At 39.0% G+C, this 23752-nt stretch overlaps 1 protein-coding gene and 1 pseudogene across 18 annotated transcripts in view; one reads left to right on the forward strand and one right to left on the reverse strand.

Annotated features, from left to right (window-relative positions):
- Positions 1-23752, forward strand: part of DAB1 (DAB adaptor protein 1) — a 1117693-nt gene that overhangs the window by 474439 nt on the left and 619502 nt on the right. The window lies entirely within an intron of this gene.
- Positions 1-23752, reverse strand: part of LOC112647564 (pumilio homolog 3-like) — a 41302-nt pseudogene that overhangs the window by 4532 nt on the left and 13018 nt on the right.

Genomic DNA, 23752 nt, shown 5'->3' on the forward strand with positions numbered 1-23752 from the left:
CCACTAGCTCCCTAAACACAGTGCCTGGAGACAGTATTATCAACCCCGACCCATGATGATACAAGCCTTGATCTGCCTGTGTGATACAGGGTCCAGCTCTAACATGCACCTGTGCATTTTACAAATCAGAGCATTATCCACCTTTTAGAAGTTGTTTCTAACTGCCAAGAGTGGCAATCTTGCATCTTTCTCTACCTGAAATCGTAAAACTAATTGAACAATTCATTGAACCTAATGGCTTTAGAAAAATCAATAATGGCCTCCCGTTATTGATATAGTGGAAACGCATGGAAGAAATTATCCAATATAGAAATAAGCCAGTTAAAATAAATAATTCAATAAGCTGCCTGGCAATCTATTCAAATTTTGAACTTGAACGATGACATGGAGTTTCTTAAGTATAAATAATGAAAGAAATATACTCAGTGCTGCCAGGGTGTGGACTAAAGCTATGGGCAGCCAAGATGCCAGTTCCTGGCATTTACCTCACTACTCATGGCTTTCTGGTCAGTAAATAGGTTGTTGGCTGTAAGGTGTGTCTATGTGGGGGTGGCGGGGGTGTTTATGAACCCTGGCTCTCAATAGTGCAGTTAGCATTTGAAATCAGAGCATGGCAATAATAATATGTTCCTCAAATATATCTAATTATTTACAAAGCACTTTCACATCAGCCACCTCAATATTTTTCAAATGGGAAAACTAGGGGCTGGTAATATGAATTAACTATATGTAGTCTTATTGCTAGTCCATACAAGAATTAAATTATAACATAGGTTTTTAAACTTTTTGTCCATTGCTCCATTTACTATTATTACTAACGTTGACTTTTTATTCCCTCCTACATTCAAAAGATTCTGCAGAACTCAAGTGCCTATTTTCTGTCCAAGGAACCTCCAGTTAAGAAAGGGACTGTCATTTGGTCAAGGTCACACAGCTCAAACAGGATAGAGCTAAGATTTGAACAGGACTCTTTGGACTCCCAGTCCAGGGCATCTTTCCTATCTTCCTCAGCTGTTAGTATGTCCCTTCCCAAAGCAAGGAGGTGAGGTAACCAGGGAGAACACAATTCTTGGCTGAGAACCAGAGGTATTCCAAAGCAGAACCTGGGACCTGAATTTGAGGAGGACTTTCAGTCAATTTCTTAGGGTGACCTTCTTCTCTGCCCTGGTCCTGAATCATCAGGGATGGAGGCAGATGGGGGTGGATGTTGGTAGCTGACAGAAACCTAGGTCCTGATGCCATGAAAACAAAAATCGTAGCAAAACTTTTAGGGGAAAATAAAATATGATGACAGCATTCCCCTTCCTTGCTGGTATTTCTCCATTACCTTGGATCCTCAAAATGGTCACATCACAGGCTGTGTCTGCAAGCAAGCAAAAAAATAAATAAAAAATAAAAATAAAGGGTTGGTCCAGTGTGAGCTACCGTTCAGGACACTCAGAGATCCTTTCACTCAATCATTGTTCTTGTCCACCATTGTATCCCACGTGCACAAGCTGAAGCTAAATATAGGACTTAGGTTTGTATAGGCATTGCTCTAAGTGAGTATGAACATTAACTCAATCCTTACAATAACCTGTGGGCAGATGTTTTTATTTTAACTGTTTAACAGACAGGGAAATTAGGACATAGAGCTTAGCTTCTATTTATTTGTTTGTTTGTTTTTGAGTAGACTCCATGCCCAACATGATGTTTGAACTCACAACCCTATGATCAAGAGTTAGGAAATTTGGACATGCAAAGAACAGGTGCTTCACCCAAGGAACCACAATTCCTGTTTTCTGTCCAAGGAATCTCCAGTTAAGAAAGGGAGGTGAGGTAACCAGGGAGAACACAATTCCTGGGCAAACAAAGATTCAACTGAATACAGGCCCAGAGACTCTAGAATCCATATTCTAAAATGCCATGCTACCCACGGTCCCTGCTGTACTCGCCACTTGAGATCTGGCCTTCACCCTTGCACATGGCTCTGTGCCACCAAGCTTGCAGAGCTGCACCAATGGGCCCCTTTGCCTTCTGGCTTCTGGTCAGGTTTGGCCAATGGAAAGCACCAGCAGGAAATCAGATGGAAGAAGATGGGTTTAGTCTCCTGGCTCTCTTTCTGCCATGGCCACAGTTTTCCTCTACTTAAGGCCATAGCTCCTATTGAAAAGCCCACTCCAATAGCTCCTACACCTACAGCTCCCTCCTGGCTCCGAGTAATGCTTTTTCCACTTGGCTCCTCAGGCTTGATGGTGGTATAGTCTCCTTGACTGTTGTGAGCCTGGGTACTTCACCATCCCTTGTAGGTTCCTCTTAACCTATATATAACCTATATAATCCACACCTATATAAATAGTCTCCTCTTTATACTTCCCTCAATTTACTTCATGTGGATGAACCACCTAATTCATGCTGGGCCCCTGACACATGCTGGGCCCCTGACTGCTTTGGAATAAACCAAGCAATTGTTTCATGCTCCATAGAAAGTCTAAAATCAGGCATCTAACCACCTGTGTCATGCAGTGTTGTTTGCCAAGGTTAGCCCTCAATAAATAGGCGTTGGAGAGAAAAGGAAGAGAGAGGGAGGGAAGGATGGAGAGAAGGAGGGAAGGACAGAAAGACAGGGAGGGTGGAATTAAAAGCCCCATATAGAAAGTTAGAACAACAATCCACCTCATTTCACCTGGATGAATAATTTTCTTTCCTTACAAATAATCATAACTCAGGTCACAAAGCTCTGTGACATGTTATTTCACTTTTCGTATATATGTTGGTATGCCCATTTTACAGATCATAAAACCTATCCTCAAAGAGGTGAAATATTTGTGTTTAGTTCATATATCAATGAAGTATCAGAGCCCGAACTTTTTCAGAAATTTTTATTCTAAATCTAATCCATTTTCCTTTCCCAAGTGGCAATTTCTGAGCATTGGGTGTCTTCTTTGTGACAATGACCCAGATCTTCAGGAAGTCATACCTACCTTGGGGGAATATCTGCTTCTTCACCATGGCTTCGATCATACTGGGAATTTGACTTAGGGTCATTCCCATCACCACTGAGTTCTGTCTTTTTGGGTTTTCTCTTTGCTCTCTGGCCTCCCTGAACACCAATCTTAACTGTACCTTTGGATGGGAACAAAAATAATTTAGATGCTAAGAAACACATTGGTTCCATATGATTCCTTGCTTCTCAGTCTTCCAAGGCAGCCTGAGAACCATTTTTATAAGCAGCATATAGCAGTCGATGTAGGGAGGCACTAATGTACTTTTCTGATAGCTCACTTTGAAAAATGTAAGTCTTTTTTTAAAAACTTAGATATTGATATTTGTACAGATGGGTGGCATTTGAATGTATCACCATGAAGTCCCCTGAGGATTTAGAAGGTCCCTCTGAGAAATGTTTATTTGAGAATCAAAAAGGCCATCACTTCTCCACATCCCGTTGATTTCATTCTCCTGGAAGTCCATCAATCCTGGGCCCAGACAGCGCCTTTAAAGTCTACTAGAAATACAGGTTGTTAAGAAGCCACATTTTTTCCTGATGGGGGAAATTTATGTCTTTAAATATTTAACATTCTAAACAAGTGGCCAAAAAAAATGAACTGTAGAAGCTATTTATTCGAACAAAGGTTTAAGACGTAAGATTGGATGGGTTGTTTTAGCCTAAACCAAAGGATGGCTTCATTTTCTGTAGAGAGTCTCAGATCAGGGATTTCCTAACTAAGAGGGAAATAACAGAACAGGAAAGACAGCACATCTAGCCCAGGAGACCACATTCCCTCTTTTGTCTCCTCCACTCACAGAAGCTTCTTACAAGAGAGGCAGTTTGTCTTTGCTTGGTTTTCTGTCCTCACAGCTAACACACTGTCTAACATGTAGTCAGGGTTTCTTAAATTATTACTGAATGATTAACTGGCTAAATGAATGGTTTATAAAGTCTCTTAGTGTTTTCATTTAATCCTCAAAATTCCAGTGAGATGAGCAGGGGCAGGAATTATTTACTTACTCTTACTCTTACTCTTATTTTATAGATGTAAAAGCTGAGACCCCAATACATAATGGGTCTTGTCCAAAGTCCCACAGCAAAGTAGCAGCAGAGTCAGGAGTAAAATCTTCGTCTTCTAATAACAAGATTGGTGGTCTTTCTAATTCCTTGACCTGATCTCACTTCTCATTTCTTTTCCTTTTTTTTGTTTTTTTTGTTTTTTTTTTTTTTTTGTTTTTTTAGCTTTCATGTGGTCTATAGACTTATACTTTGGAATGGAAATGGCACTTGGAAACTGAAATACTAAAAAAAAAAGCTCTTCCTCTGTAGAAACCATGAAATCCCCAAATGAAATGGGAGGCATTGAGTTCCCTGGTACAGAGATCAATGTAGTAGAAGAGAAGTGAATGACAGATATGAAATTAATGGCATTTAAATTTATGCAGTTACAATAGAAAACAATTCTTCTGGAATGCCTTCCTGAGCCTTTGATACGTAGTGGTAATTAAAAGAGCTCCTTTAAATCATTTATTATAATTATGTTTTAAATGATCCAGTCCTGAATGTAGCCGGCGTTTTGTTGTTTACTGGTAGCTGGTGACATTTGGAATTGACTAGACATTTGCAATAACTTGCCTACTTTTCATATACAGAGAACTGGACTGCCTCTTGCAATTGAATTGGAAAAGCATACTAGATCTCCTGTGGACCTCTAACATTCTACTCTGCCTCCATGATCTGATGCACTCCCTGGGCAGAAAGAATCAGCAAGAGTTAAGCAAAGGTGGGACTGAAGATCAGGCACATTTTGTGACTTTCACAGGCAAAAGATTTTATGAAAGAGTGGAGAACTGATTATATGCTTTGGTTGTAAGATTTGAGCCTCTGCAGGTCCAGGCGCAGATTGTGAGTGAAATTTGCGGAGTTGGCTAAAACTTTGTTCTAATGGGGTAGGGTTAGAAAGGGGATCCCTGGGTGGCGCAGCGGTTTGGTGCCTGCCTTTGGCCCAGGGCGTGATCCTGGAGACCCGGGATCGAATCCCACGTCAGGCTCCGGGTGCATGGAGCCTGCTTCTCCCTCTGCCTGTGTCTCTGCCTGTCTCTCTCTCTCTCTTTCTCTGTGTGACTATCATAAATAAATAAAAATTTATAAAAAAAAAAAAAAAGAAATTCAATCCACATTCCAGCCATGTTTCTCCCCGTATTAGCTATCTGGTGTCTTTACTGAAGGCTTTGTGGTTTGCAGGCAAAGAAATTGAGGCTCAGAGAGGTTGAGAGGTTTGCCTAAGGCTACACAGCTCATGTTGAGTTGGTGGGGGGAGAAGTTTTGACTCTGAGTTAGATGATTTCTCCAGCTGTATCCTCCAAGGCTGCTTTTATGATTGTGTGTTTTGCAAGCAGTACCACAGTGTGGTACTTGTAAATGTGTACCCCATTTATGGTGAGGTTCAGAGCAGTAAGGTGGCATTGGGCAGGTGCCCAAGACCATACTTAGAGTGGCAAGGACAGGACTTTGAGGCTCCTGAGTCCAAGCTTAGGACTCTTGATTTAAACACAGCTTCCTGGCTCAGAGAAGTCAAGTAGACATATGTCCTGGATCATCCAGAGACTGGGTAAAGTTCAGTGGGAAGTCATTACTTCCAGATATAAGGGCTGCATCTCACGGATGCTCACATTTCCTGAACTCTTAAGATGATTTCTGGAAACTTTCCTGTTCACCTCCATTTCCTGAGCTTCCTTTTCCCAAAGCAAGCCTCTCAGTATGGTTTCTCCAACATGCCAAACCCTCTGTTTCCTGTCTCCCCCATTTCACTCCCCGCTTCCTCCTCCTCACCCTCTCTGCTTTTATTCTCCTTTGGACTCTAATCTACTTCTGGAAGAGGATGGTTTTCCTCTAAATTAGCATTTGGCAAATGATTCAATCTCTCTGAGCCTCAGGTTCTTCATTACAAAGAAGTACCTCTAAATTGCTAATATATAAATTAGAAATTGAGGGTGGATCCCCTAACCTATTTATATGAGCCCAACTCAGCTCCTATACATAATAAACAAGTGACCAGATCCCGTTAGGATTAGATGAGATAAACCATGTAACTGGCCTAGTGCGGGTCTTAGCACATGTTAGGTGTGTGATCCATGCTTTCATTTATGGAAAATCCACTGAGGGCCCTCAGCATGCCAGGAATCATTAGGTAATTTGCATATAATATTGACTAAAACAGCTCAAGTTTCCTGTCCTCTTGGAACTCAGGTTCTGGGAGGACAAGACAGACAATAAAGTAATAAACACACTAAACAAGTAAAGCAGGTAGTAAATACTATTGAAAATTTTTCTAACGAGTGCTGAGAAATGTGGATCAGGAGAGAGGTTGTGGGGAGCAGATTACAATTTTAAATAGGCAGTCTTGGGCAGTCTTATGGAAGAAGTAACATATGAGTTCAATAGTCAATTTCCTCATCTTCATCTTCCTCTTTCCCTGTCTTTTTCTTCCTCAACCCAAATTCTTCCTATATGGTGCTTGACTCACTGACAAGATTAGAATATACTGGAGAATGTAGGTGCTTATTCCTCTTGTCTTATCTATAGAACTGGCCACATCATCTGCACGGCCCAATACAAGAGGAAAATCGCAGCCCCTTGTTCAAAAATCATTACAGATTCCAACACAACAGGAGCAGTACATTAAACTGAGGGCAGGGCCCTTCTGCACAGGTCACATAGTAGCTATTGTCACCACTGAAATTGTGTCGACTCGGGCCCAGCCTTTCCTCCTGCTGGCTATGGCTGGTGAGGCAGCCTGCACCTGTCCTGGACCAAGAGTCAGCCTTATTTCTCAGTGTCCTCCATAGGCTGACCCTGACCTCTTCTACAGCCCTGAATGGGCAGACCCAACAAACAGGTACCGGGGGATTGTTAAAGCCAGTAGCTGTCCTTAGGAATCAGTAAACCTTCCTGCACAGGACATTTATTTTCTCCAGATTTAATGGCAGGGGAACATAAGTAGGTTGAGGACTTCAGGATTTATTTCCTTCTGATAATCCAAGCACTCTCTCCAGTAGGGCCATTTACCTGATAAATTGTACCAGTAGGGTCTCAATGCTGATGAGCCCCCAACCTGCTCAGGCTGCTGCTCCATCGTAACACTGAACAATCTATTCCTGCCATACCTGGCCCAGCACTGGATTAACAGCGTTGTCTTCAAGGGGGAAAGCACTTCAGTTTACTCTTTTCCTCTAAAACCCTTGTCTCTACTCTGCACCTCACAGATGAGAATACTGAAGCTCGAGAGACGACCTGACTCGTACAACATTCCACAGTAATTGTACTGGGATTTCAACCAGATCTTCTGACTCAGACACCAATGTTCCTCCAAATATTGGTTTATTATATGTGCACTTATCCTGCGTACGCTGCCTACTTCCTCTGCAAGAATTTGAAGGATTCTTATTCCAGAATGTACTTCCCCACTAATGCCCTTATCCTAAAATCACATGAGATCTCAGAGAGTAAAGGTGCCAGAATGCAGTTGGTTCCTTGCCTAGGCCCATATTATTCTGAAGAAGCAAAGATAGTTCTCAAACACATATACATCCCAATCTAAGTAAACAAGAGGGACAGAAATAGAAAAAGAAAAAGGAAAAAAAAAAAAAAACTACGGGAAGTGCACTTACGCTATCCATCCTCTAGATGTTGGTTCTTTTTTTGTACCATTGCCTTAGCAATTATGGTAAAGTACATATTAAAAAATTTATCATTTTAAACATTTTTGCATGTCTGGTTCTGTGGTATTAAGTACATTCACATTGTTGTGCAATCATCAACACCATCTGTCTCCAGAACTTTTCATTCCAATTTTTTTCTTGAATATGGAATGCTACTGGCTGAAACAGAATGCAGCCCATGATGGTGTTTGCTTCAGTGATATGCCAATTTAACAAACCCTCACAGGCTAGAAATTAGCACCCTTCCCCACTGAACCCTGAGAGCAGTAAGAACAGAAAGGCCAAGTGGCTTTGACCCCGTACAAATAAAGCCACGATTAGCTAACCGGGGTACCACGTATCTGCCTGTAGGAAGCAGGTAAAGATAAGACAAGCCAGAGACAAGGACTTGGGGGAAAAGAACAAAAACCTTGCTTTTAGGAGCACAGCCTTTCCATTCCTGTCATTATTATAAGGATGCAAAAAATTCCCCGGGTGTATGAGAAAGCTTTGTACTAACTGAGCCAGCCTGAAAGAGGGCTCTGCCCTGTAAGCACAGAGCCTTCTTCAGGAAAAGCAAAATATTTTTTTCTGGGTTTGGGGTCTAAGAACTCAAGAGAGATGCCCAGAGATAGAAGCAGACAAACACAGATAAGTAAACAAATTCAGCCCAAATGCTCTGAAACAGACATGCACTCAGAGACATACAACTGGCATGTCAGAAAAAGAAACACGCACACATGCAACTAAAAGTACCCATCATCACAGACGTTTATTGGATGCTTACTCAGTGCAAGGTGCAGTTCTTAGTGAAGAAAGAGAAGCACAGAGATTTTAAAGAATTTGCCTATGGTCACACAGCTCATTTGGGGAGCTAAAAGTAGTCCATGTTAGCGGAATTTAAATGTGTTGAATTAAAAAAAAAATAATTGAAAAAAAAATAAACAAGCAAACAAACGATAAATAAATAAATGTGTTGAATTAAATATATAAAGCCTGTGACTTGAGAATAGAATAAAGATTGTAATGTCCATGTTGGAGCTTGGTTTTCGTCTAGCAGGCCAATAGGGAGCCATTAAAGGCTTTTAAAGATGGGAGCAACATGATCACAAGGGTACATTACAATGATTCCTCTGATGATGATGCCTTCAATGGTTGGGAGAGGGAGGAGTTATCAGTGCTCCTCTCAGGTGGAGAGATTCATGGGTTGGGAAGGATAACCCAGGTGAATTGAGTCCCACAGGCCTAAAGCTACTCCTACTCACAGTAGCTTCACACCCATCATTTTGCTTCCATATATCAATGTCAGGTATGATAGACAGGTTTAAGGCCTATTGCTCTGCCCTTTCACCTTCTAGAGGATTCTTTCTTACTTATGAATCACAGGTCTCAATTTCCCTCAGTTGGAAAAGCATATATGAAATGACAGTGCAGAAGAATGCAAGATATTATTGATTATATCACATTAGTTACAAGAGGCTACAAACTTACTGGGTCCACTTCTCAGGTTACTCAGGGATAGAAAGTAGGCTTCACCTCCACATGCCTAGTGTAACCAATAGGTAGTTACTGCTGGGAACACCACACTGAGAAGTTTGAGAGGCCACTCTGCTCAAATCATGCTGATATCATTTTGCTGGGTAGGCAAGTCTTTTAAGGGTACAGGAGAGGGAATTGGTAGCACATATGCCAAGTATTTGCTTTTATTAGGCTTTTGGAATAGGCCTTTTTTGGAGTTCTTTTCCATTCCTAAGGCTGCAGCTTTTCGGGCTCTCTATGGAATTTGAGTGTACAACCAACTCAGTTTACTGGAAATCAACATACATACATGAGGCACCTGTTCTATGCATGGCAAATTTGTTGCTCTGATTCCAATGTAAAGTATGAATTACTCCCTGCTTCTGAATGTTATGCCTATTCTTTTGAGACAATACTGATGAGAAATGGTGGCAGTGCTTGTGTCTTAGGAAGGCAAAGTTGTTTCTAGAAATTATGCATATAAAGACTGGTCTCATTTTGGGAGACTTCACAGCATTGAGAATCTTGAGAAGAGGGTGGGCTAAGAGATCATATAGGCTGACTTAAAACCCTTCCATGGACAAAGTATATATTCACTCTGGTTTATTCCTTGTGTTGGAAATAATAACTAAAATAATGAAAGAAGAATATATCTTAACAGGCTACTTCCTTAACCAACTGAAAAAATTAATCAGGACTCCCTCTTCCTCCTGTCAGTCATGCCAATGGATGCCAAAGCATGCTGAATGCTAATGGGTAGGAACCACTCTCTAGTATACCCACTCACTTGTTGCAAGTGACCAGCTACTAGTCCCAGTCACATTTCCTAAGAGGTTCCTGGTGTACCTACACCAAAAGCTGCATAGTGTAATAGCTAAGAGCCTGAATTCAGAACCCAGAAGCAGAACTTAGGCTCGTATCCCACTGTGTCATTTACTAGATGTCCATGAACAGATTACTTACCCTCTCTGTGCTCAGCTTCCTTATTTCTAAAATGAAAAAGTTAATCATAACTATCTCATAGGGGTCGTTACAAGGATTACATGAGTCAATTTTTTTTAAATTTTTATTTATTTATGATAGTCACAGAGAGAGAGAGAGGCAGAGACACAGGCAGATGGAGAAGCAGGCTCCATGCACCGGGAGCCCGACGTGGGATTCGATCCCGGGTCTCCAGGATCGCACCCTGGGCCAAAGACAGGCGCCAAACCGCTGCGCCACCCAGGGATCCCAATATTTTTAAAAATTTGAATAGTACCTGGTGCATACTAAATGCTAGTTATTAAGTTTTTTAAGGAAAATTAAGCATCTAGCACAGAGTAGATTCTGATATATTAGACCCATCTTTCCTTCTAAATCCAAGCTTGGTTGTTCTTGTCTTGTTTTTGTTTTTGTTTTTGTTTTTTGGTTTTTGTTTTATAATTGGCTTCTCTGTTCTAAAAAAAAAAAAGTGTACATCAAAAGACGTTGGCTATTTCAACTCCAGGCAATTCATCGATTACAGGACTGGTCTCCAACTGGCAGGATTCGGGTTCATCACTCAGCTGTTGTTTTCCTTCAGTGAACACATCCTTTGGTTATGGCATCACAGGACACCGCAGGCTACATCTGACAAGAAATTGTTCCTCGAGGACACTGAAGAAAAAGAGGGAAAAAGAGGGTGGCCACAGGCCAGGAGTGAGGGGTTGAGGGAAGGCTGGGGGTGAGGAGTTGACTAGAAAATTGTAACATCAATATTAGCAGACAGGCTAATGAAGGACTGCAATTTACAGATGCCTATCTCCCACATTCCCTCCCTTCAAGGGAGCTGGCGTATGCTAATCAGGATCATCTGAGCCTGGCCCAGGATCAGCACAAGTGTTGTATCCCCCGGAAGGGCTTCAAGTATGGGAGGCTGACCTCCCTACTTTGAACAAATGATGACCTTTAAATGTTTGAAATCTCTGTAGGCAAACCATGCACACTAATAGAACAAGCAGACAACTGGAAAGAAATTGGTCAGAGCCTGAAAAATAGGAGAACATGGGGAAGGAGGAGGGGAAGAAGAAAAATAGCTCATATGTATGTAATGTGGGGCAGGCATTCATCCAGGCATTTGATATTAGCTTATCGATGCTTCAATGCAACCCTATTAGGTAAATATTGATATCCCCATTCTACAGATGAGGAAGCAAGCCTGGAGATCTCATTGCCATGCAAGTCATGCGTCAAGGTTAAGATAAATACCCAGGTCCATCTGACCTCACATCTTGTGATCTCTCTCTTACACTGTACTGCCCTCACAGGATTAATTAAATAATAATAACTCTCAGGGACATTTCCTCATTATTGTTATTGGCAGGGTAGGGGGAGTGGTCAAAAGCTGGAGTGCCAGAGTCAGACCTCAATTCAGTTCCACCTTGGCTGCTTACCACCTCTTCTTAACTACCTGTCCAAGTTCTCTCATCACTGATTTCTCCAGCTGTGGGATGGAATCAGCACCATAGAACTGCTTTGAAGAGTGACTGGAATAAAGGATAGAGAGAGTGGGACATCATAAAGTGACCGAACAATATGCAGTGGTACATCCTAAGTGCTCAGTAAACAGAATATTCTTCCTCAGTATTTTCAGATTTATTATTTTTATTGTTGATTCATGTCATCACCTTAGGTATGCCAGTTTTATCAAGTTGTGTAAATCTGAGCTCCCTGAGGACTACAAGCCAAAATTAGAGAATCATCAATGTTTACAGCCTGAGAGAACCTCTCAGAGCCGGCGGGGGGGTGGGGGGGGATTAATCTCAAAAAAGTAAAGTCATTTGTCCAAGGTCACATAGAATAAGTAACACCCATGATATCACCTATCCTGCTTAGAAAAGAGGGTAAGAAATAATCAAGTAATTCTGCTTTAACCTTAGCATAGTTCATATTTCCCATTCATGAACTGGTGGTTTATCTTGTTTGGAGGCCATATCTGAATCTGGAGAAGTGTTTGTGGTGGTCTTGGCCCACCTGTCTCTGGCTTATTGCTTCTCTTCCAACCCCACAAACTCTGCTTCCATTTTCTCCAGGGGAAGGCAAGAAATCAGCAGCTCTACTGGCTCCTGTGAACAGCAGAGCAGTTCTGATGGAGAACAGGGAAGAGTTTGTGATGTTGTGGTTATTTGTGGCATTTCATCAGCCAACAATGTAAATTAAATTAATTAAAAAACATTGTACATTTTAATTCCAACACTGGATTCACTCAGTGGCCGTGGAAATTTTGAATAATGGATAATAGTCGTCTCTAATTTCTCAACATATGTTTTTTCACTTACACAGCTGTGAAAAAAATTATATTTATATTTTTGTTGATGCATAATTTCCAGCCTGAAAACAGAATTCATATTAGCATTAAACTGCCAACAGGTGTCGGGGTTTTTTTTGTTTTTTTTTTATTTCTTCTCTTTCTGGTGAGCTGGAATAATCCCTTATTTGGCAGGAAGTCAGTATTTTTTCACAGTCGTTTTTGCATCCTTAAGAATGCCTTTAAAATTATTTTCTACTTGATGAAACACATCCTCTCAAGGCTTCATTATTTTCACCCTGGTGTTATCTGATTGAATATTTCAATCACAAAAAGCTTAGAAGATTTGAGTCATTCCTACTCAAGACTGCATAGAACTACAGCTGGGTATGTCGATAACATTTTGAAGTTTTTTTTGTGATGAAATAGCCATGACTTTAAATGACCCAATTGCATTTTAAGCCTGGATACTGTTTATTTTAACTATTGATTATGAAGCATCTTTTAGGTACAAGGTAATCAAGCCAAATGCAAATGATTACTACATTGCATTCCAGATGGCCTGTAGAGAAAGAGTAAGTCCCATGAAACCTTTCAATTTCTTCAAAATTGCTTTTTTTCTGGTCTACAAAAAAAAAAAAAATTCCCCCTGGAATCTAGCAGTCTAAGAATTCAGACCAAAGTGGAATGGAAGCTAGAGAGTTGTCCTGAAATTAATCCTCTTCCTTGGGTATTTCTTCCCAGTTAGCATTACATCATCCAGCTTTATCTCCAAATCTCCAACCCCCACCCCACCACCACCACCACATTGTAGACTATTTCTGAAGATCCTTTAACTGTTTTCTTGTTCCCCCCACCTTCCCAGTCACAGGTCTACCCTTGCAGTGGGGTATTCTGTATAAAGGTACATTTCATTAGACTGTCTTGCTTAGCACATTACGGTGGCTCTCCCTAGTCCTGAGAAGTTTCAGAGGTGTACACACAAAGTCCTTCATGCATGATCTGGTCCCCTTTACCTCTAATTTCTTTTCCAGTGCCATCCTCAGTTACTAACCTCTACAAGTCTGTGTTGCAGCCATGCGGAGCTTCCTGTAGTTTTAGGAACAAAATCTGATTCTATTTCAAGCTTCAGTAATTTTATTCAAGCTATCGCCTCTGCCTGGTTGCCCCATGTTCTACTTAGACTGTCTTCTTCAAGACCCACCTTAGGGATCTTCTCCCCAGCAGAGCCTTCCCTGTTTTATCACCAGCACCATTTTCACTCTGATACCTTTCCACCCATACTTTAGATAGAGTAGCTTTCCCTTAGGATGTTTCATATCCATCTTTTTAGGTCAAAAGGGAAAAATATTAAGACCTTAGGTGCTAGAGCCAAATTTCCTGGGTTCACATCCCAGATGTCATTTACCAGATATCTGTGCTTGATTTACCCATTGTAAAATGGGATAAAGAACCCTACTTACCTGAAAGGATGCTTGTGAGAATTAACTGAGACAATATTTAGGAAGCACTTAGTAGCTGATGGGTCGTACATATATAATTAATGATGAAGAATAAGAATATATCATGATTATTATCTATTTCACTTCATTGCATTTGTTTAGAGTTTACTTCCCCCACTAGACTGAGAGTTCCTTGAGGGCTGGAATGGAATTCTTTCATTTTTGTATCTTGAATGCCTGGTACTGTGCCTGGCATATAACAGGTGCTTAGGAACAGATGTAGGTGGAATGAATGAATAAATCAATGTAGACAGACAATCTGGAAGTTCAGAAAGCAAAAACACACCCCCCCTTCAGTTACATAATGTAGTTATGATGTCCCTGACACTTCTTGTTTTTTTTTTTAACTAAAAAACTCTTTTCCTTTCATGATAACTAGCTAAAACATGGGTTGAATGTTTGCTGCACATTTGCAAGAGGGTTTGAGTCCAACATCCACACTCTGGTGTCCTGCCTTATTCTATTTTACTTTCCTTTGCCATTGCCAAAATGAATATCCATTGATGGGATTTCTAGTATTCATCATATGCAGCTACCAGATGGATCTGAATAGTTTCTCTAACAACCAATTTGCATTTAGGCTCTGCTTCCAAAATGCCTTCCCATTATAGCTTCCATTTGCCCTCCATGCACTCCAACATCTTCCACTCTGTTCTAAAGGCCACACCTCTAATTTTGGAAATCATGGATTGATTTGGTACAACTGAGCTAAAACCAAGTCAATAAAACAATTGTTGTTTATTGCCAAATCATGACTTGCTCATATATTTCAACTTCTACCATGTAATATAACTTAATTTTCATTATAATCATCTTTTGTAGCAGGTTCCACTATATTGTTGCAAGACTGATTTTTTTTTTTCTTGTACTGCTCCCAAGCCTTATTCTTTGGGTTATGTTGCCTAGTGGGCATTGTCCTTGAGCCAAGATCTTCTTGTTAAGAATGTTATGCTTATGTGGGGCTCTGTTAGGTTTCATGAACTTAAATGAAGAGTAAGTAATAAATTCATAGAGGAAATTGGGTTAGCATGTGATTAACATCCCGGCTGATGCAGACGGGTGTACCAATGATGGAAACATGTGCTTGTATCATGATGAAATGCAGATTAGAGGCCCTGGAGCCAACCCAAGGATATCTGCCCAAAACTGTTTCATCTCTGTCAGCTTTAATCTGATCGAAAGAGAGCATGCTTCAATGCAGCGAGAAAAATGTGAACTCCTAAAATAACCAAGTGGCACTCTGTTTTCCATTTAGAAGCTATTAAAATACTTACTTTTTTATTGTGGTACAGTAAACGCTTACTGAACTATAACTTAGAGGACCTGAGTTCAAATCTCATTTCAGTCACTAACATGCTGTGAAATCTCACAGGCCCTTAGTTTCTGCATCTGTGCTGGGCTAGACTAATGGTTTTCAATAGTCTTTTCCTTCATAAAACAAGTGACAAATGACATTCATACACTCCTATGGCAGCCCCAGGGTTGTGCACAATTACCCATGTATTAGTTATAGCTCCCCTTTCTGCCTGCTCAGGTGAGCGTATCAGAAAGCACATGAGTGAGATTGACATTTTAGGATGACCTTGAATGCCGTGCTAATTTATTTTAAAAATTAAAAATCAAATAATTTGGAAGCTTGGGTACATCATTAAATTTTAAAAGGTGATTTGCTATACAACTCCCAAAAGGTATTTCACAAAACTTGATGTTAGTAGCCTCTTGTGATGCTGCAATTCTACATTTCTGTGAGGTAATCAAGGTGCCAATAGAGAAAGGTCCATGGCTTCGAGTCTTTATTTGGAATAAGAAAACAGAAATACATTTTTTGTAGGTAGTCCTCACTTTAGTGAATATTCTCATTTCCCTTTGGAGAGTTGCTTGTCGCAAGAGTAATTTTTGATTCTTATGTTGACATGTTAAGTAGCACTCTGTTTCTAAAATGGGGTAATAACATCATCGCTTGAAAATAAGATGGAGTCTTTTTTAAGAACTGAAAATATATAGTACTTGACTAAAATAGTAGTGAGTTGTATCTTGGAATGTCTCATCATGGAATATTTATCTGCAGTCAGGGAGAAAAGTTTGTAGTATGGTGGCTATTAAAAACCCAAGTAACATAGGAAAAGGATTAAGATAAAAGTTTCCAAAGGATCAAAAAGTTTAATATAAGATTTAAGTATAAAAATGACCTATATAATTTTTCATCTCCAACAATATGGTGGTCTAGATAACCTGAAGAGCTCTTTATACTATTAAATACTAGGATAAAGTAAACTTTGTAAATTTAAGACTGAGCTTATAAGAAACGAAGGAAATTATAAGAATTCTAAAACAAAGAATAATCCCCAAACAATAATCAGTAGGTTGGAATGGTGACAATAAAGCTATGGAGTGGAAAGAAAAATTGACAATACTAATAACTTGTGGATGTAGGCAGTAAGTCTGTACTGGAAAAAAGAAACTAGTCCTTAGGTTCTCTCTTATGTAAACTGAGAAAATCTTCATATATCCTGACTTTACATGAAAGAATGGATGACAGAAATCAGAAGGCAATAAAATAATCTCTAGGGTTCTAAGAAGAAATAATTTAAAATTCTATACTCAGCTGCATTATCTTTCAAAGTATGGTTAAAACAAAGACATTTGCAGACAAAAAGCTGAGAATGTTTACTAACAAATTTAAGCTTTAGGTTCAGTTTTGAATGTTTACTAATAAATTTAAGCTTTAAGATTCAGTTTTGAAAAAGTTATTTATTTATTTATTTATTTATTTATTTATTTATTTATTTATTTATATTGGAGTTCAATTTGCCAACATATAGCATAACACCCAATGCTCATCCCATCAAGTGCCCCCCTCAGTGTCCATCACCCAGTCACCCCCACTCCCCACCCACCTCCCTTTCCACCGCCCCTTGTTCGTTTCCCAGTTAGGAGTCTCTCATGTTCTGTCTCCCTTTCTGATATTTCCCACTCATTTTTTCTCCTTTCCCCTTTATTCCCTTTCACTATTTTATATATTCCCCAAATGAATGAGACCATATAATGTTTGTCCTTTTCCGATTGACTTATTTCACTCAGTATAATACCCTCCAGTTCCATCCACGTCGAAGCAAATGGTGGGTATTTGTCGTTTCTGATGGCTGAGTAATATTCCATTGTATACATAGACCACATCTTTATCCATTCATCTTTCGATGGACACCGAGGCTCCTTCCACAGTCTGGCTATTGTGGACATTGCTGCTGTAAACATTGGGGTGCAGGTGTCCCGATCATTGCATTTGTATCTTTGGGGTAAATCCCCAGCAGTGCAATTGCTGGGTCGTAGGGCAGATCTATTTTTAACTCTTTGAGGAACCTGCACACAGTTTTCCAGAGTGGCTGCACCAGTTCACATTCCCACCAACAGTGCAAGAGGGTTCCCCTTTCTCCACATCTTCTCCAACATTTGTTGTTTCCTGCCTTGTTAATTTTCCCTATTCTCACTGGTGTGAGGTGGTATCTCATTGTGGTTTTGATTTATTTCCCTGATGGCAAGGGATGTGGAGCATTTTCTCATGTGCTTGTTGGCCATGTCTATGTCTTCCTCTGTGAGATTCTTTGAGTCTGTGAGTTCATGTCTTTTGCCCATTTCATGATTGGATTGTTTGTTTCTTTGCTGTTGAGTTTAATAAGTAATCTAAACCATGAAAGAAAATGTAAGGAGAAATGAGGAAAAAATATTGATAAACATGTGAGTAAGGCTCACTTGTTCTGTCAGTCCACAAAATGTATTAAGTACTACATGTTAAGCACTATTGGAAAAGGGTATGCAGCAGTGTCATATTTCTGATAGGAGAGAACTTTGATAAACAGCAATCACTAATTTGTCGATTTAAATATAAGATATTCCTATAATTCTAGGCAAAAAGTGAAAGGTAAGGCACAAAGAACAGTGGTCAGAATTAATCTGTTTGCTTTGGAATAGAGAGACCTTTTTTATTAACACTACGTTTTAAGTAAAATATCCTTATTAAAAGACTAAAAACTAATGAATATCTTCCAAGCTAGAAGAGAGACAAACAGATAATAAAACTTACTCTAATAGAAAACAGACAGGAAGTGAAAATATCTTTTAAATGCAGACTAAATAGAAAGTACAAACTGTTGTAACAAAGCATTAAGTTATCATTAATCACATTATATAATTAGACTAAACTCAGTTAAAATATATAGGTCACATTGGATTACAAAATCCTACTATTTGTACTTAAAGAAATTCACCTGGAGTATAAGAACACTGAAAGATTAGCATTTTAAGAACATGGGAAAATACATACACTGCTGAATACTATATAAAATAAACCTTCTGGACCTATAAAAATATCAGACAAAATACACAACTTTTTCTGAAAAAAAAAAAAAGTAGTCACTACATAATAGCATGAGCATCAGTTGGCCAAGAACGTATAACAGTTATAAACTTACATGCCCTTACTTTACTAATATATGCTTAAAATCAATAAAGTAAAAATTGACAATATAGTGTAGGTATTAAGCACACAGACTCTGAAAACAAATACCTTGGAGCTGAAATCCCAACTCCACCACTTACTAAGTGTGTGACTTATGTAACTTCTTTTTTCCATAGTTTTCTCATCTGTAAAGTAGGTTAATAGTACTAACACCAACCTTGTAGGAATATTATAAGAATATATACATTCATACATGTATAGTAAAGTGGTCAGTATTATTTATATCATCATCACCAAATAGAAGAAATTTCGAATCCAAATTTGTGGCAGAAAATTCTCCTATACTTCTCATTAATTGATAAAACAATAAATTTGCTGGTCATTTGCCTATTTATTTTCAGATTCATTCCTTGTCCTTTTCTTGCACTACTTTGTATTCACCTTCTTTGTATTGTAGAGAACCATATATCCAAGTTTTACTGCCTATTGGCTTCCAGGAAAGCACCAACAAAAAGAATAAAGAATGGAAGGAGGAAAGAATACCAGTATGTCTCCACATAACTCTAGCATGGTATTTCCTCCTTGATTAAAACTCCAACCAGACTGCCTCTCCCTTTAGGGTCCCTATCCCACTGAGGTTTCCTGTTGCAGTTCTAGTTCTTGTTAGATGGTCCCAGCTTCTGGATTCTCTCCTTGTTCCTTCAGAAATAGTTGTGTAAGTGGCTGCCTGCTTTTGCTGATCTGTAGTTTGTTTCACTACTCCTCCTTTGGCTTCTCAGCTGTTCCATAATTTACGTAACCAATTCCCTGGTCAAAATACTTAGAATGATATCTGTTTCCTTGACTGGAACCTGACTGATATAATCAGTAAGACAAAATGCTAGTACAGAAAACTTTAGTACCCAATTAGTAAGCTTAATCTAATAAACCTGTTCAAAATTAATAGAAGTGAATTCCAAGTGAATTTTCCCAAAATAGCAAATTCTAAAGGTGTTTCATACTTTTGTGAGAGAAGGGAAAGAACTATCTGAAAAGTATTCTTCTTAAGAGTGTGGATTCTGTGCCAGTGAACTAGAAACCAAAGGATATGATTGCTTTCCAGTTTACTATTACCTAAATTAGGACCATTTCTTCTCCTCTCAGATAATATCTCTCTATTATGTTCCTGCCCCTTCATCATCCCAGAACTCAGCCTGAAACTCCTTTATAGAGTATTAGTTTATCCTTATAGCAAGCATTTATATAATAGACTCTTTTAGTACTACTATGAGCAAAATACTATGCAACAGACTATGGATAATATAAAGATGATAGGCCACTATAAGATGTGACCACACTTCTCTTATAATTCAGTACAACTCTTTATAAAATCACACCAAACCGTTCAGATTTTCCTTGCCTATAAAGTCACCTACAAAAGTCACCCTTTTGTATTAAGCATACATTTACCTTCAGAAGATATATACATGGGGTGGTAAGGGAGGAAGAAAGTGGTCCAGCCAATCATATCAGCCAGTTCTGCTCTGGCAATCAGTGAGAATATGCATAGCCAGATGGCCTGTTTTAGCCAGGTCACCAAGCATAGCCCTCATCATTCAAATCAGGGCTTTGAACAAATCAGGTCTAGTTCACAAGCCATAATTTGGACTCTAAAAAATTCTAAATGTAAAGGAAGGAAGGGAAAGTGGGAAGAAAAGAAAAAAAAAGAAGGAAAGAAAAGAAAAGGAACTTTTTCAAAGAGGGCATTTTAGAGTCACACAAACTGGTAAATAATAACTTCAATAGACTAATAGATCTATTGGAAACATTTGCATAATGCAATTAGACACTATTAGAATTGTCCTACTTTTCAAATTCTGCTTTCTTTGTCAGATATGTACCAAATTACATATTGATCAACACAGGAATAGAATCTGCATTACTTTCTTGAGTTGGCTCTTTAACCACAATGAGTTCTCATAAACTTGTATTTTAAATGACTTTTTCAAAAGGATAAATAGGTCAGTGTCTTGAATTCTACTAGTTTAGAAAGGAACTCAAAATTGGAATTGTTCAGCTTCCTTTGCTGATCAGAGTGTTTGAGAATAGAATCATAAGAATCATAGCATCTCAAGATTGGAATAAATCCTAACTAAAATCTAGTTCAACTCCTACCTTCAATGCTGCAACGTTTATCATACAAAAGGCTCTCAGATCCTGGAAGGTGACTTAAATGAGTGAAGCTAGCTGGGATTGAACAACAGAGATTAACGGGGACTGCAGCAAACTGGAGAGTGCTTAGCCCTTAGAGAATCTCTTCTGTTGCTCAGGAATTCAGGTCTGGTCTTGACAGATCTTCCAGTTTTCCAGGAGAAGCTAGAATTTTATAAAAAATTATCTGATTTATTAAATTCAAAAAAATTTATTAAAAGTCTTCTGTATGCCAAGCATTGATCTTGATTGTAATGATACAGAAATGATTAAAACATGGTCCTTGTCCTCAAAGGAGTTCAGATTATTGTTAAATGAGATATATAATGAAGACGGTAAAGCCATTCTGTAAGTGCTAACATAGAGATGTAAAATATTAGAAGAAAACATAGATGTAAAGTATTAGAAGGAAATATGAGAATTTGGATGATTTTTCCAGGTTTGGGGAAGGATAGACCTTATTCCAGGAAGTGGCTTCCTGGAGGAACTATACCTTTTGAACTATTCCTCAAAATATAAAAGGATACTTACCTTTGTATAAGCAAAAAAATGCAGTTATAAATATCCATGATGTGTTTAGCAAAAGATGAGAGGGATGGAATAGCTGGAGATAAAGCAAAGTGAAGTAGGTAGTAATTAGAATAGAGATGGATTTATACTCCTGGGAAGGAATTTGTTATTTGTCCTAGTGGAATGGGAAACATACAAGTAGCATTTTATTTGAGAAAATCCCATCATGGTAACTAGGAGCACAAATTAAGGATACTGAACTAGAGTCTTTTCTTGAGAGATAAGGAAACCCTGACTGCAGGTAATGAATGTGAGGACAGAGTGAAGGAGACAGGTTCAAATGAGTAACTGCACCTAAGAAGCAAGAAGAGGGGGAAGTCAAATTAAGGAGTAAGGATGAGGTCAAAATTTCTTCCTGGTCTTTGGGCCTTAATTATTTTCAGCTGGGTGTAATCTGCATGCCAAGTGACCCATTTGGAAGCTGCCTCCCCTTGGCATCTACACCAGTCACCCCTACTCCTAAAATAATTTAGATAGAGGACCTGCTCCACAAAGAGCACTATCACCATAGACTACTACATTAGAATATGAACTAGGTATGGTAGACAGGGAGGAACCTAGCAAAGCCTGTTTGATAAAAGTTTTCTATTTCCCATTGTTTCTGAATGACCCAGAAAACATTTGTTTACCAAACATTTACTCTTTTTTATTTCTCTGGATTACATTTCTTCCCTTTGAAGTCCCAGACCTTTACCCCTTCTCTTTAGTTCAGGATGACATATATACCTCATTTACCTGTCTTTGGAATCTCATGTCTATGTAGATTCCCTACATATCAAAATTAAATTTTATTTTCTCCTATTAATCTATCTCCTGTCAGTTTGTTTAAATTTTTATTTATTTATGATAGTCACACACACACAGAGAGAGAGAGAGGCAGAGACATAGGCAGAGGGAGAAGCAGGCTCCATGCACCGGGAGCCCGACGTGGGATTCGATCCCGGGTCTCCAGGATCATGCCCTGGGCCAAAGGCAGGCGCCAAACCGCTGAGCCACCCAGGGATCCCTCTCCTGTCAGTTTGATTCTTAGTCCAGCTAGAAGAACTTTGTACAGTATAGTAAAATCATTTCCTCCCCCACAGTCATGATGTTGCCAACAAGTTAGAAAGGGAAGAGGAGAAATTCAGGAGGGAAGGACAGCAAGAAAATGGTGGAGAGGGGACAATAATACTAGTTAAATGCCATCTTTAAATTTAACACTAGACTTTTTTATACACATAGGTCCTCCACTGTGAATTTGTTTTTAAGTTAGGATCACTTCTAAGAAACATCTCTGTATTTTGTTATGTATCCTCATCATCCCAACAATCCACCCTAAAGCTTCTCAATTACGTATGGGCAGCCTAGTTTGGGGACAGCAAGTTTGTTCACAGAATGGATGTTCACCAGCTCAGTGTAATGAGTCTTCTCTCATTGGGGCCTATAAAAGTAAGCTTAGAGAAAAAAACAGTTGGATGGATTTCTAGTTGGATGATTTAGGACAAGATTGTAAAGTTCTCATCTCAGTTGCTTAATTATAAAGTAAAGATGATAACAATAGACCTTATTTCAATATTAGTCCTCATTTCAAGATGTTCTAAAATCTTAATGCATTATTACAGCTAAAGAACTTACTAATGAGAATGTGGAACGCACTAGATGAACGTCAGTTTTTATTGTCAGTGTTGTATTTCGTGAATCTAATTTAGATCATAAACTAATGTAGACACTAAATTAGAATTTTGAAGATACCATGATCTCTTCTGAATTTAGGAAGGAGAAAGAGAAGCTCCAAGTGCCAAAGAAAAATGTCTCATGGTCAGGCCATCTGGACATCTATGCTAAGGGAGCTATGTGCTGATGAGCATGCTCATTCATTCACTCATTACGTTCTTCATTTTTCAGTCATTTACCTCTTAATCTACCCACTGATTTGCTTATTCAGAAAACAGTTGTTCAAGGTCTACTATTTACCAGGCACTGAGCTAAACATTAAGTACCCCAGAACATTATAAGCTCACTAAAAACGTAAATAAGTGATTATAATGAAAATGTGGTAAATGGTACATGGAACCCGGCCCAAAATATCCATAGGGAGCAAAAAAGTAAGTTATTTTTCCTGAGTACAGAAGTCATTTGAATTGTGTTTTAAGAGGAAGAGTTTGCTGGCAAAAACAAAAAAGTGGTAGAGTATTTAAGACAAGGAGATCTGTCTATGCAAAGTCACAGAGGTATCAAAGACCAAAGTGCTTAAGAATAACCTGTAGATAGGTGAGAGAGGAGCACAAAGAGGTTGGAGGAGAGGACCATGTAAGAGATGGAGCTAGAAATTCAAGAGCTTTGAATCCAATGCCAAGAGGATTGAGTTCTTTCTTGTGGACAGTGGGATTTGTGAGTGACACATTGAAACTTGAATTTTTAGAAGAGTTTTACCCAGTGGCAGGATGGATAATAAGGAAGGACAATAGGCTAGTGGCAGTTTTTAGGTTTCTCTAGCATCACAAGAAAACCAGAAAGTAATCTTTCACAGGGTATGTTTTGAGCCTATGCAAAACTGAAGGAAATTCCTAACACCATTCTACCTTTCCTCCAAATCTTTAAAAT

This window comes from Canis lupus, chromosome 5, assembly GCF_003254725.2.
Source record: "Canis lupus dingo isolate Sandy chromosome 5, ASM325472v2, whole genome shotgun sequence".
Lineage (NCBI taxonomy): Eukaryota > Metazoa > Chordata > Mammalia > Carnivora > Canidae > Canis > Canis lupus.